Source organism: Chroicocephalus ridibundus, chromosome 2 (genome assembly GCF_963924245.1).
Source record: "Chroicocephalus ridibundus chromosome 2, bChrRid1.1, whole genome shotgun sequence".
Lineage (NCBI taxonomy): Eukaryota > Metazoa > Chordata > Aves > Charadriiformes > Laridae > Chroicocephalus > Chroicocephalus ridibundus.
In genome coordinates this window covers 78,560,164-78,574,933 of record NC_086285.1, presented here as the reverse complement: position 1 = coordinate 78,574,933, position 14,770 = coordinate 78,560,164, and positions in this window count along the sequence as shown.

Here is a 14,770-nt window from a genome sequence, read left to right as displayed (position 1 = left end):
CAAGAAAGGAGTCCATGAAGGAGGTGTGGAGCCCTGCAGAGGCAGGGGACACTTCCCAGAGTGGGGAGCGATGCTGTGTGTGTGCAAGGGTGAGTTCCTAGTGTGTGGAGCTGGGCTAGATGTGGTTTCCTCTCTGCACGTGTCTCCCTGTATCACTGGTTGAGGGTTGCTGATGAAAACTGCCGGGGAAGAAGACAGACGCTCCCAGAAGCTGTGTCTAAGGACCAAGACATACTGTCTATAATCTCTGTGCAGAAGGATTTCTTTCCTATGCATACATCCAGGCACTGGCCAATGAGGCTAGGGTGTGCAGCAGGGATCTACAGATGCTCTTGCAGTACAACAAATAATACCCGGTGGGGGATGTTGCATGGAGTTTCTGATCCAGGCTGTACAGGAAAACACACCTCTGTCCTGTCTGCCCTTTTCCAGAGGCTCTGCATGGGAAACATAGCGTGCACCTTCATGGGGTGGAGGCTTCATTTCCTGCATTCTGGTAAGACACTAGTTAAAGCATCAGAGTCCCATCTAATGGGTAGCTTACAGCTCTTATGACTAACGACTCATCTGATTACCTCAACAGATCAGATATGGAGGCTCTGAAGATATCTGAGAGAGAGCAGAAAAAGAAATGAAACAACAGCCATGGAGTGGGTGAGGGGCAGAGGCCTCCCATGGGGAAGGCCGTGTACACCCACTGCTCCACGTGGTACAGAGGATACAATGTCCTGCGTGCAGTTATTCAAATCCTGCTGTTATTCGAATTAGGCTTTTTCCTCTCCTATTCCTCCTGTTCTCACGAAAAAAGGAGAGAGAGAGAAAAAAAAGCCTGTGGGCCTTAATGGAGAAGAAGCGTATCTGCTTAACAGAAAACATCACATCTTTTCCACTCCAAATTGACTCTTATTACAAACTCACTCTGAGAAATGCTGGACCCAAGAGGATGTGTCCTTTTCTCCAGGCTAGAAGAATGCTAGTGGAGCAACTGATTGGAAGATTAAGCTGCTGCCAAAGTTGTCCTGCCAGTAACTAATTTATTCTCCAAAGGATAACTTCTTCCAACTCCCGGAATCTGCAGTGTGGATCCAAGGGGAAATTTGGCTCAGAGGAGGTAGCATGTTCAGTCTCTGAGCTTCATGCAGAAATATGAATCTCTTGCTGGGGGTGGAGACGTGTCATTGCCTTTAAAAGTTTGAGCCCTTGTACAACTCTGACCCATTCATCTCACTGGGACCTCTGGGTTTAAAAGTAACTAGTGGTGATATTTGTGCACATCCAGATCATGTCTCCATGGTTGCCTTTCTTTTCAACCTGTCTCCAGTTTTATTCTAAAGTTATTTCTTCTCAGAGACTGGACCTAGCCCTGCAAAGTGGCACATTCCCAGCTGAAATTTAGGAGCAACTGGCTTATTACCAATTACTTAGAACCTAAATGCAAAACCAGAAAAGATTTTGTATATATTGGTATAGATGTATATGTTTACAGACGCATACAACCTTTACCTATGTATCTTTATATATTCATACATATAATATATACATAAAACATTTATGTAATTTCACCAGTAAGTGCAGTCGAGACTGGCTAGCCATGTGTTAAAGGAACTAGTGTCATGTACAATTACTTTTCTTGCCCCCGTGTTTTCCTCACCTGAAGCTTGCTCCAATTCCAGCAGAGTCCATAAAAGTTGTTTTTCCTTCAGCGGTAGTCGAGTTGTAGTGGAGGGATGTGAGAGAAACTTGCCTGATTTGTGCGGTTGTTCACCTTCCCCATGCATAGTGTTGTCGTTGGGAACTTCTAATGCTTGTCGTGATGGCACAGTGAAATTCTCAGATTTGAAGGACTTTTGTGATCTTGTCATTTGTTATCAGTTGCCATCTGAGTGGATCACTAAGCACCCTGAATTGCTGACGAGTTTTCTGCTACCCCTGGTTAGATCTGGTGAGGAAGCAAGCCCAGGAGCAGCAGGAGGAAGGAGAGATGAAAGACGGAGAGAAGAATGAACTCACCAAAATGGCTGTTCGGAGTAAGGAAAGGTGTAAAAGCTTATGTGACCAAAAAAGCCAGTGCTAAACCTAAACCTCATCTCTAAACCCAGGGCAATCTTGCTGGGCAGGGTAATAGGATTATTTCTTATCCCGTTGGCCTTGATTTTCCACTCACTTCCACTGCTATAAACAAGGAGTAATTCAGCTAAGTTAATGGAATTGCGTTAGTGCAAGTCTGGTATACAGAGCTTACTGAAGCCAATGGAAATTTTACTGTGAACATGAGTAGAAGCAAGCAAAAAAAATCCTTAAAGCTTTCCCTCATTTTGCATGTTATTTATATAGCAGCATTAATCAGTAGTAATATCTCAGTGCTATTGGAACAATGCAGACGCATTGAAAAAAGTGGAAGTGGTGCAGTTATTTTTGGGCTTGTGCCATTGGGTGCAGTCCATTTCTGCGGCCGTGAGCTGGTTCCCCATGAAACCACAATGAGAGGGTGTTCGATTGGCCTTGCTGTCAGGGGTTGGGGTGGAGTTTGAAGTAGCTGACAAGTGCATTAGAAAAAATAAATATAACTGGAATGCTTGGGAAGTTAGCTCAGCCAGAGCTAGAAAATCATTTGGACTGCTGTGAGAAGGAATATTTGAAAAAGTGATTCAGTAGGAAAATGCTTGGATTGGCTAGTAATCCTCAGTGCTGAGCACATTTTTTTATATTTCTGTAATTATATTATTGCCAGCTACTGTGGGACAAATGACAAACAACATCTGGCCGCAAAGCCTTTTCAGAGTGACGGAAAAATCACTATAGCAGCAATTAAAATGCTTAAAGCTGAAGAATAAAACAGCATGCAGCAACCGAGTGAAACAGAGCACACCCTACAGTCAACAGGTTCCACACTCCCCCCCCCCCCAGTTTTAAATACGGCATTGCCCGTCTCTGTTGTGTGAACAAGAGCAACTGTTTTCTCCAGGGGTTCCTGTAGAGTCTCCTGACCCACCAAACTCAGCAGCACTTTTGCCTCAAACGTTGGTCGAACCTGGATGAAGCTTCAGGCGTCCACAGTTGTTGTTCTGATGACGAATGCACGTTTCAATTAATGTTCCGGCATTTTTGATAGAATTTATTTAGATTTAGAAAGCTGGAAATACATCTCTTTGTTTCTGGTTTTGCTTCTGGTTTCTACGCTCTCCTTCTTTTTTCTTGATTTTCTTTTTCTTGTTTTTCTTTTTCAAGGGGACGAATGGGAAATGAAAAGAGGGCAGTGAAAATCATTTCCAGTTTGTCTTACTTCTGAACACCTTATGCATACGCTTAATTTATGCTGGTTTATCCAGATAACTCTTGAATAAAAATAAAGACCCCACAGTTACCCCTGTACATATATATAATTCTATACCCAACACGTATGAAGAAACATGGGTGGATGTTTGCAACTCAAGCCATATGATTTTTTCGGTTTACACGGACCCGTTTAAAAGATCTGTTCAATAGCTGAGGTGTATACATCAGTAGAATGATTACCTTTAAACTTTTGAAACTATATTTCAGCAACAATTTCCTTGTCTACAACTTTACAAGGCTGTAAATAGCCCTCGTGTGCATAATGAATTCTGACATCATAGGCCAGGGTTCTTATACACAGCAGGTTTTCCAGAACTTTTATTAGCAAGTTACACCTTGAGGCGAAACTAAACCCCCCAACTTTCTATTATAAATGTTACAATAAAATGTTCCTTTGAGTTTTCCTAGAGCTCAATGTTCCTTCTTTCTTCCCGTTCCAAGTCATTCTTTCTGCAGCGTATACAGATTTGATACAGTCAGATTACATGGAAAATGTGTATTGCTGCAGACATATTGGATATTAGGTATTGTTACAAGGCATTTTTTTATGGCTAGGCTTGCAGGACCAACGTAACAAGGTGATAAAGAACAAGATTTCTTGCCCTTACAATACTGCACTCACGGCTGTTGCCATTCCTACATGGTGCATGTGTGCTCACTTATTTATCCACGTGCTGGGTACAACGAAGCTCCAGTATGTTACAACCGAGGACCGCGAGGAGAAAGAGGCAAGTAATTTTTCAAAAGATGGAAGAGATAGGCTTGTATGAAACAATTCCTTGCAGCCTATCCATGTTTCTTTTCACTGACTGCTGTGGCTAGCCCACTGAACAGAGTTGTTCTGGGTTCTTACATCCAATAACACAAAGCTGACACAGCTGTAATGGTCTTTCTCCTCTGCATTCCCATGATGTGATGCACAGCAAGTCTGGGCTTTGAGAACACAAACATATTGAGCTAGATAAAATACTGTTTTACATGTGATTTCCTTGTGATCGCTAGCGCTGTTCCCGGCAGCTAGAAGTGATCTTAGAGAAAATGAAGAGACATCCCTTCTGTCCTCTGCATTGCTGCTGGACAAGTCCCTTTGATATAGATTCCTGGACAGTAGACTAGTGAAGGTTGTGGGGACGCTTGAACCAGTCAGGAAAGCGCTTCAATATACACTAAGCACAGGCCTTAAGTATTTTCGGAAGCAGACTCCGTGCCTAGGTGAAAAATGCAAATGATAGCACGTCCTCACTGTGTAATCCCCCTTGACAGCTCTTCCTGTACGGAAAGGATCTAGTGACAGCGTGACCAGCACCTCACTGTGCACCGGAATGAGAAACTTAGGCAAGGTGAATGGCTTTGTTCCTGCTGTTTGCCTTTGAAGGTATTTATGCAGACAGTTGCTTACTAAATGTATGATGCTGTCAAGCAGCCATGCAAACAGCCCCACCTCCTGTTTTTAACACTATTTCCCCTTAATTTTCAATTTCTGCCATGTGTCTCTATGTTTCTGGGTCTCCCCTTGTCTGAATTATGGTATCCCACACTGAGAGAATGTATCTAAGGCAAAAGGGCTTGCTTTGCACACTCCCTTTGTGCCTTTGGGATGAAAAGCTGCGGGCAACACAGAGCCACTTTCTCTTCAGATTCCTTTTCACCTGGGTCTGCAGAAAAGCAGAGTTCTGGGGCGAAAGGATTGAGGCAATGTAGGCAGTGCCACGTCTCAGCGCTAGTGCCTGTGCTCCTACGGGGCAGCAAGATTCTCTGCCAATCTCTTTCAGGAAACAGTTTTTCTAGCAAGCTGATACTCTTCTCCTTTTACAGACTCATCAAACGGACATCAGAAATGATGAGAGAGTTTTGCTTGGCCCATTTCCTATGGCAGTTAAGCATCTTCCCAGCGTTGCCCCTCCACCTCCCCAGCACACTGTAAGTTTCATTGTTATTGAAGTAGGTTATCAAGAGGTCAGTAGGCTAACAGGGTGTTTGGATTTCCTAAAATTGTGCCTGTCCTTAAACGTGGCAAATTGGATTGTTTACACACCGCTCCGTGAACCTGGACCGCACACTACAAGCTGCACACAATGCTGCTGCTATTTCTGCTTCTCTGCTCCCTTCCCCCTCGATGTAGGTATTTCAGCTTTCTGGGGGGGCTCATTAAGGTTCATAAAACACGGTAAAGAAGCTGGCTGGAGACACTCGTAATTCTACAGGTCCACCATGTGGGATAACGCAATAAAAAAAATGCAGAGCTAGAAAGAGATGTCCTCAATAAAAGGTCTAATTGAAAGCAGCCCTGATGGTCAAAACGGTATCGAGAGGAAGGAACTACTGTGACACTCAGGTTTGCATTTGCTTCCTCTGACACTGATTTCCTGTATAGCTTTGAGCAAGGCACTTAATTTCTCCAGAGCTCCACTTCCTACCCATAAAACGGGGATAATAAGATTGCTTTTCTTTTATTGTCTTTTATCTTACCTGTTAGGACTCCGAGTCCTTCTGCACAAAGCCTGTCTCTAACTAGCTAACACTGTCCATTTGGATGGTTGTTTGAGGTACCACCGTTTACACCGTCAGAAGCCAAGCAACATCTCTGTCCTCCTCTGCTACTCTAGGCTTCAAAACAGTTTTGTTATCAAATGCAGGAGTGGGTGTTACATCGCGCTCTTCCTCCTCGACCTGCAACAGAGTCCCTTTGCAAGAGCTCACTCGAGTCACTGAGGGCACTTTTGGAGCTTCGTTAAGAACTACTTTATCCCTATTTACTCCAGTGTACTTTCACTGAAATAATTTCACTGGTTTCATTTTTTCTTTTTTTCTTCTCTGTTTTCTCAATAAAAATATACCCATGAAAGACTGGCCCAATTCATATTCTAACCTGGAAACTTTCCACTAGTGTCAACAGCTTTGGACTGAGTACTAGAAATGAGAAAGGACGCACTCCAAAAATAATTTTTAACTTCTAAAGTAGTAATAATCATAAAAAAGCCCTAGTTGCTTTTAATCATAAAAAAGCCCTAGTGACGTTTCTATGGCTTTGTGCTCTTCTTAAACTCAATATTCAAACTCAGTCTTAACTTTGGCTCCTGTTGCATCTTGAAAATAAAGCATAGCATGAACACACAACACTCCCAGTATGTTTTCTTGCCCATTTGAGCCATAAGGATAACATTAGAAATTGCACATTACAAGTTCACTTACAGATTGTGACTCAAATATTATACATAAGAAAGATTGTAGGTGCTTGGGGAAATTTTGGGGCAGAAAAGTCAGGAGCTAGTTTTGGAGATGCTGAAAAATCATGGGAATTTTCAAAACGCCTGCATCTACCTCAAGGGTCCATGAAGTTAAGGAGCTCTTACTGGAATATTGAAAAATGTACAAAAAATTGAACTTATGATGTTCACACTGTTCTGTCTTTTTGTCGTGGCTTCATATTCTTTCCCTCCTTCCTTGCACGCCTGGCACCCAGGTGGGAACCACCCAGGGTGGCTGTAGTGAGCACTGAGCACTGCGAGGAATCCATCTACGTGCAGAAGAAGTAGTAGGTATGGCAAAGCAGAAGCCGTTCCCATTTTTGGGAATGGCTTCTAATTTTGTCTGTTGGGGGAATGGCCTCTTAATTTTGTCTATGTCAGAAGGGAGCAGGAGAGATGCTATGACATTAGGAACTACACTAAGGAAAAAGGACCTAGCAGCAACCCCAAATACACACTTGCATAAACATGAGAGACCACCTAAAGGACCACCACCTCCCTACCATGATGAAAAGACCAGCCTGAGGGAATATAGGGCCAGGGGGGTGGATGCAAATGCTCTGAGCTTGAGCAGCACAGCTCTTTTCAAGGTACTGCTGATTAAGACAACCATAAAAATGAGGATGGCACACAGAATAGGGCTGTCATTGTGTTTGGAAGCTCTCTGTGGTTTGCAAGTGGAGGGGTTGCTGCAGCCCTTGTGTGGTTTTTAGAGTAACTAAACAGCTGATGCAGTGTGGGTTATGTCTATCTCCCTGGATAATCTGGGAGAGACAGAAGAAAAGGACTTGTCATTTCTAGCAGAAAATGGTCCAATGGTTGTCTGAACTTTGTTGCTGTTTGGCTTTGGTAGTGTGTGGGTTACTTCTTGGTATCTTTGAAGTTAAAGTAGAGTGCTTCTTTTTCAATATGTTGTTAATTAAAAGTATTTGAGGCAGAGGGTGTGGACAGAGCAAGTTGTGATTTTTGTAGGTGAGCCTGTGAAGAACTTCTTTCAGAAGAAAAGGAAGTACCATGAACGTACTATCTAAAAGGCTGAGAGAAGAGGGGCGGTTGGTGGTCTGTGGCTGCCTTCTGAAGGGCACAGAAATAGCCCTCAGACGGCTCCCCCTGCTGTCTTGGGTAAGTAGGACAGATGCTTAAGCCAAAATGGGAGATACCATGGGAAGACAAGCGGTGACAGCCATAGCTAGGTGTGACCCTATCCAGACTGGAATAAGTTTGGGGCTTGGGGGAGTCACAGCTCCTGCCACTACCCTAAATGGAGAGTCAGGAAGGGGCAGGTAGGTGTCCGAGGGGAATGTGTAGCTGAGCAAAGAGTTGCTCTGTGTTTGCTGGTCGTGACCTAGTGCTTTGAGAAAGAAGAAATAAAAGATGATGTCCAATTAGCTAAGCAGGGGAAAAGCATTTCTAGACAGAAGATGACTGAACTAGGCTCGAAGGGACAAGTGATAAGAGTCCACAGGTAAATGAGTGGAGGGGAGAACGGGGAGCTGTATGAAAGCCACCAGCGAAACAGGACTGGGAATAACAGGGCAATGAGCTGAGCACTTGGGATCTCTCTACATTAAGCCGAGGGTATAGCAACAAACAAGAAGCATTCAAAGCCTTAGACCACAGCCAAAGCTATGATACAAGAGGTAGATGGATTGTATGACCACTCTATCGAATAACTTGCCTTGGAAGGGTAATGGGGAAACAGAAGGGAAGGATTGCACTTCGTGCCAAGAATACATATACTTTCTCTGTAGAAGAAGGGATGAGCGGCAAGTTTACTGAATGCTTCTGGGTAATAAAAGGAAAGATCCAGAAGTCTCCTGGAGGCCACAAAACTGAGTGGAAGAGGTAGAGCAGAATCTGGTTTTCAGTAACTACTAGAAGGATTTAAAAAGCAGGCCATGAAGGATTTTTAATAAAAAATATATCAGGACAAAACTAATCAAATTCTTGGAGCATGCTGAGAATATTTAACTGTGTAGGAATGTGGAGAAAGCAATAAAAGAAGATGCTATTTCTGCAAGTTGTGGCTCTTATTGTTCGGAGGAACTGACAAAGGATCTGAAGTTCGGAGGTAATTTAAGTGAATAGTATCACCTCAAGAAGGAACCTCCTGATGTAGCTTGAGAATGATTGCGGTAGAGCACTTGACCTCCAAGGAGAGGAATAAGTTAAAGCAATGGAGGGGGGACAATAGACTTGAAAAAGGCAGCTCCCAGCAGACTAGTTAGCAGGGCTGTTTTGAGAAGCTCTCTGGCCCCTAAATCAAAGAAGGTAATGAGAGTGTTAGCTGATTTGGTCCCCGCTTCTGTGCTCATTTTCACTTCTAAATCTTTCTCTATTTCCCTCTTATGCTCCCGGTTTTGTGTACAACTGCATTTATTGTGTGCCATCTTGAGTTCTCTTAGCATTTCCCGTTCAAATAACACACGTAAACATCCAAGGTTAAAGAAAGACTTCTACAAATAATCTTCATAAAGGCATTCAGTTATTGAGAAGCGGGGGGTAAGTCACCATTTCCTTCTGCTTACAAATTCATCCTGAATAACTTATTTTTTGGTCTACTTCACAGTGTTAGCCCTCTAAAGTGACTTCAAAGGATCCTCCAGTCTGTCCCTGCAAGTGTACTCTCCTCTGGGAGCAGAGGACAGAATGAGTATCCAGGTGTGTCCTGGTGTTATCTTAAAAGGCACCTGCAGGCTGCAGTGTTGCCTTGATTATCTGCACACCTCTACAAACACTCTGCTTAGTTTTTGTTCTTAATGGGTGTGTCAACCACCAGCTGTAGAAACTGGAGTCAAGGGAAAACCAGCACTTCAGCAAATTCCAACTCGTCTCTTCTTAGTTTGAAGACACTTTGGTCAGTGTTCATGCTAATGGGGGAGCAAGAGTAGTGTTGGTGTTTTGTCAGATCTAGTAGTAGTGTGTTTGTTCCTACCATGTAGATCTAAGAGGAACGAGGTGTCTAAGGGCTGGTGGTGTTCCTATCAGAAGGTAAACCCATCTTGGCTTAGAAATTGCCTTTTCCTACAACTATCTCAAAATTCCCTTTGATGCAAAAGGTGTTTAACTTTGTGTCCAAGAAGGCTGAAGAAGTAATACCAAATTCTTTCTTATACCTTAATTTGAAAACATGTGTCTAAAGAATAGAATGAGGGCCAGATGTCTTCCGTAGGAATGGTTCCTCCTTTTGTAAGGGTGGATGATGGAAAAGAGATTGTGGAATCTGAACTTCCCAGTCTGTGTAGAGAAGGGTTAACATATCCAGAGACTGTTACCGAAGAACACAGAAAACTGAGTATCCCAGGAAAAGAAATTGACACAGTAGTCATTCGGGTAGGGGGAAGAGAAGAATGCCCTCTTAACTGGTGTGCCGGTGGGTGGGTGTAGGGTTTTTTGTCCTCCTTCTGATTCTTGATGGCAGTGTGACTTTGCCTGTCTCAGGGCATGAGTATCACACTTGCTGGGTCAGATTTGAAAGTCACAGCATCAGAAGGTGGGGCACGTCCAGTGTCCCTACAGAGGTGAGCTCCTGGACAGGTCCTTGGTAGATCCAGCCCCCAGATCTGGTGCAGGCACAAATCAAAGCATGCAGACCACCACCTTGCTGTGCCACTGGTCTCTGACCTGCTGCTCCCTGACAGTGGGAACCAAATGGAGTTTGGATGCTTTGACAGGACCATAGGCTATTCAGCACTATTATGAATCCTTCTATCTAGGAAGCAGTTGATCAAGAAGAAATGACGCTTTACTGAAAGGTGTCCCCTGTTACTGCTGATATGATGAATTTGCCAGAGAGTGTGTTTGTGTTTGGAAAGACAGAGTATGTTGGAGAAGCACTGTGCTGGCCACTGTGCAGTGTTTGGATGAGGCCAGGTTTAGGGCTTACAAAGTACCTGGAGTGGATTGTGGGCTAAAGGAGAAATTATGAATCTGGAGAGGCCAAGGGTGCTCCATCAGTCCCGAGTGGTGTGACTGTCAGACCTAGGGCTGGATATGTGGATGTTGCAACAAAGTCAGAGGTTCAGAAACAAAGCAAAATCCCATGTGAGTCCGCCCAGTGGGGCTGCCCTGCTGGGTTGCAAGAGGACCCCTCTGAGGGGAGCTGTAAAACTTTTTATTTCTGGGACAAAACAAAGCACCTGGATCCTACCAGCTTCATCTAGTAGCCCTAAGGTTATTAGGAAAAGAATTGACAACTGGGCCCTGTCCATCTTCACCACAGTATTCAAGATTCTGTAGATTTCTATTGTGTTCTGGGGTAATTTTTTTCACTCTGCCTGTGAAATACGTCAACTTTGAGTATATTGTGGTTAACTGCTACAGAGCAATGCTTCCACTGTGAGATTTTTTTTTGAACCAGATCCTGCAGATTTGTCCCTGCCAAGTCAATTTGAAGTCTTTGGTTTGCTTCTTTTGCAGGAGTCTTGTGTTTTCCAGGTCAATGTGTATGACCATATGTAGGATAATGCTTTTTTCTTTCTGGCCATAGTATTTCCCCACTGAGCTGTGTCTTATCCACCGCATTTAACATGCCTGAAGGAAGGAAAAGAAGTAAAGTCCTCACCTGCAAGCTTACAGATAAACTGTCTCACTAGGGTGTCCACTCTTATCCAAAGAGGCTTCCTGGTGGATAGGGCTAGGCTCACAGCTGAAAACTATTTCCATGCTGCAGATGTCATCCTCCTGTTATAACAGTACAGCTGGTCGTGTGTTTTGCATTTTTCTTGATGTAAAAATGCATAGGGATAGACATATCCACCTGAATCTGAACTTCTTGAGATACTGCCTGCAACTCCCGGTAGGGCTGGCTGCATAGGTCAACATTTCCAGAACTCAAATGCCTAGCAAGCATTTGAACCCATATTTGGGAATCTGAATTGGTGGCCAGCTTTTTTTTGAGAGGATGTAAAGCAGATGCTACCACTACCAAAATCAGTGCCAGCTTTGAGTTCTCAGCTCTGACAGGAACAAATGCCTGCTTTTATTTCTTCCACAGCTCCGGTCCTCTAATTCTACAAAAAACCAAAAGGAAATTCTGCAACATGGAAAATACTGAATGTCTGGTCCAAAGCATGTTGAAATGTATGCAAATCACTACGATGGGCTTTGGATCAGGTCCTAAGTAAACTAATTCTTGGATTGTCACCTCTGGTCATAATGGCTCTTTGTTCTGCCTTTTTAATGACTAATGATTATGTTATAAAAAGCCTTATGTAATTTCTGGCATGGTTAGACATCATATGTGAGAGGTGTATAATCTTAGAAATGCTCTAGCTAGTTCCTTGGGTTGTGTAACAAATAATTATGGAATCTCGCTGAGTCTTGCTTTATTATTATACAGCTCCGGGCTCTTACCCCCAGTGGCTTTACATGCTTGTTAATATTTAAGCTATCTTGTAGCTTGGGTAAGTTGTAATGACTTTTTTGTAACTGAGGCTAATATTAAACAAAAGAAGTAGTTGGGGGAAAGGGGAAAAGGTGTGATTGATGTTTTGTTCTTCTGAAAGCGCTTTTCCTTTCTTTAATAGCTTTTGGCTGATTCGCAACCCCAAATATGAGATAGAAAGCTCTTCCAAAGCCTCCCTTGTGTGCTTCTCTGGCTAATCAGGAACATACAGTACTGCTCTTCTCATCAGATTGGGCAATGGTGGTCATACAAGTTTGCCATGAAGAATATTCTTGTATAAAATGTAGATCACTCTTAAAGATGGTGTTTTTCCCTACTAAGACTAAAGCTTTAGCCAAAACCTATTAAAAGAGAGGAGGTCTTTCTGACTACAGAAAGTATCCAGGTCCATAGAAAGGGCCCAAAGAATCCAGCCACTCATTGCTATAAACAAGGTGGTCAGACTGAGCATGATGTCTATGGTATGGAATATTCCTTTGGCCAATTTGTCCTGTCTATGCTCCGTCTCAGCTTCTATTGGAAGCTGAAAAAGTCCTTGACTTAATATAAGCATTACTTAGCAACACCAAAACCAATATGTGTTACCAACATTATTCTCATACTAAATCCAAAACACAGCACCTCCTAGGAAGAAAATTCACTCTATCCCAGCTGAAATCTGGACAAAAGATAACTCTTGTTCGTGCTGCTTCTGTCCCATCCTGCTAAACCGTGAAATCTTTCTCTGCCTGCTCTAATTAGAAAATAAGAATTTTCTGGTTACTTATTCAAGATGTCTGTGGTCTCTCTTCGGACTCAGAAGAACAGATCCAAACCAGAAAATTTTTGTGTAAAATCGGAATTAGATTTCTGCTGGTCTGGTGCTTCTGCTTGAACAGGTGGCAAACAAGGCTTCAAGAATGGTATGTGCAACTACAAATGATCCTGGTATGGATGGTGGGGTGGGGGAATCACCTGTAGGGGTTTTAAACATGACCCATTGCCAACCTCACCTTCCACTAGCTTTCATGGTCTTCAGAGGGACCAGAGATCGGAGCGTGTTGCATAATCTACAAAATCCCATGCTGCGTAAAGACAAAGGGACAGAGTTACACACCTAGTACTGATGACATACATAGATAGGCCCAAGCTGAACTACCAAAGCTGGGGTATGCCTGGCTTTTTCATATATAGCAACTAAAATGGTTTAAAAAAAAAAAAAGAAAGATAGCTGTAGGTAGATTCTGAAACAACACTTACCACACAGGAGTGAGGTTTTCTATTTTCTAATGAAAACCAGAAGTCCATAGATACTTGCAGTTGGAAAAAACAATAGCATCAAGTAAAGATAATTTGTTCATGACTACCGATTAATTTGTATTTAGATAATATAGGTCCATGGTATACTCAGCTCTCAAATCCTATATGTGGTTGCAGGCCTCCCACCCCTGTGCATTTGTCACCACCTCTACCTCTCAAAATAAGGTGCAGTAAATGTAGAAGAGGTTCACAAGTATGATCAAAATGAGGAATTAATTTACTATAACTCTTCAAGAGGTGACTCGGAAGGGGATATGACAGAGGTCTCAAGCTATGAGTGAAAAATGCTTAGGGGAATGGTTGCAAATCTCTACCAGATGATATCTTTCTATCCTGTGGTCTGTTATTGGGTGGCACATTCAAAGCAAAATAGCAAGAGATGATGCTTTACATGACACAATTCTAACTGTAAAATTTAGCTGAAAAAATTGTCATGGGCTCAAAAAGCGACAGGAGAAATATGTGAAGGAAAAGTTCTTCAGGGCTATTAAGCACCAGGGTCCTGTTTTGACTATGGAATAACCTAAGCATCATAGAATCATAGAATCATTTAGGTTGGAAAAGATCCTTGGGATCATTGAGTCCAACCATCAACTCCACTCTACAAAGTTCTCCCTTACACCATATCCCTTAACACCACATCTACACAAGTCTTAAACACATTCAGGGATGGTGACTCCACCACCTCCCTGGGCAGCCTATTCCAGTGTCTAACCATTCTTTCTGTGAGGAATTTTTTCCTAATGTCCAGCCTAAACCTACCCTGCTGCAGCTTGAACCCATTCCCTCTTGTTCTGTTCTATCACTAATTACCTGTGAGAAGAGACCGGCACCGACCTCTCTACAATGTCCTTTCAAGTAGTTGTAGAGAGTGATGAGGTCTCCCCTCAGCCTCCTCTTCCTCAAACTGAACAGTCCCAGCTCCTTCAATCACTCCTCATAAGATTTATTCTCCAGGCCCTTTACCAGCTTCGTTGCCCTCCTCTGCACTCGCTCCAGCACCTTGATATCTCTCTCATATTGAGGTGCCCAGAACTGGACACAATACTCAAGGTGTGGCCTCACCAGTGCTGAGTACAGGGGGACAATCACCTCCCTACTTCTGCTGGTCACGCTATTTCTAATACAAGCCAGGATGGCATTGGCTTTCTTGGCCACCCGGGCACACTGCTGGCTCATGTTCAGCTGCTTGTCAATTAGAACCTCCAGGTCCTTTTCTGCCAGGCAGCTCTCCAGCCACACTTCCCCAAGCCTGTAGTGATGCATGGGGTTGTTGTGGCCCAAGTGCAGGACCCAGCACTTGGCCTTGTTGAAGCACATTCCGTTAGCATTGGCCCGTCGGTCCAATCTATCCAAGTCTCTCTGTAGAGCCTCCGTATCCTCATGTAGATCAACACTCCCGCTTAGCTTTGCGTCATCTGCAAACTTGCTGGTGATACACTCTATGTCCTTATCGAGGTCATCGATAAAGATGTTAAAC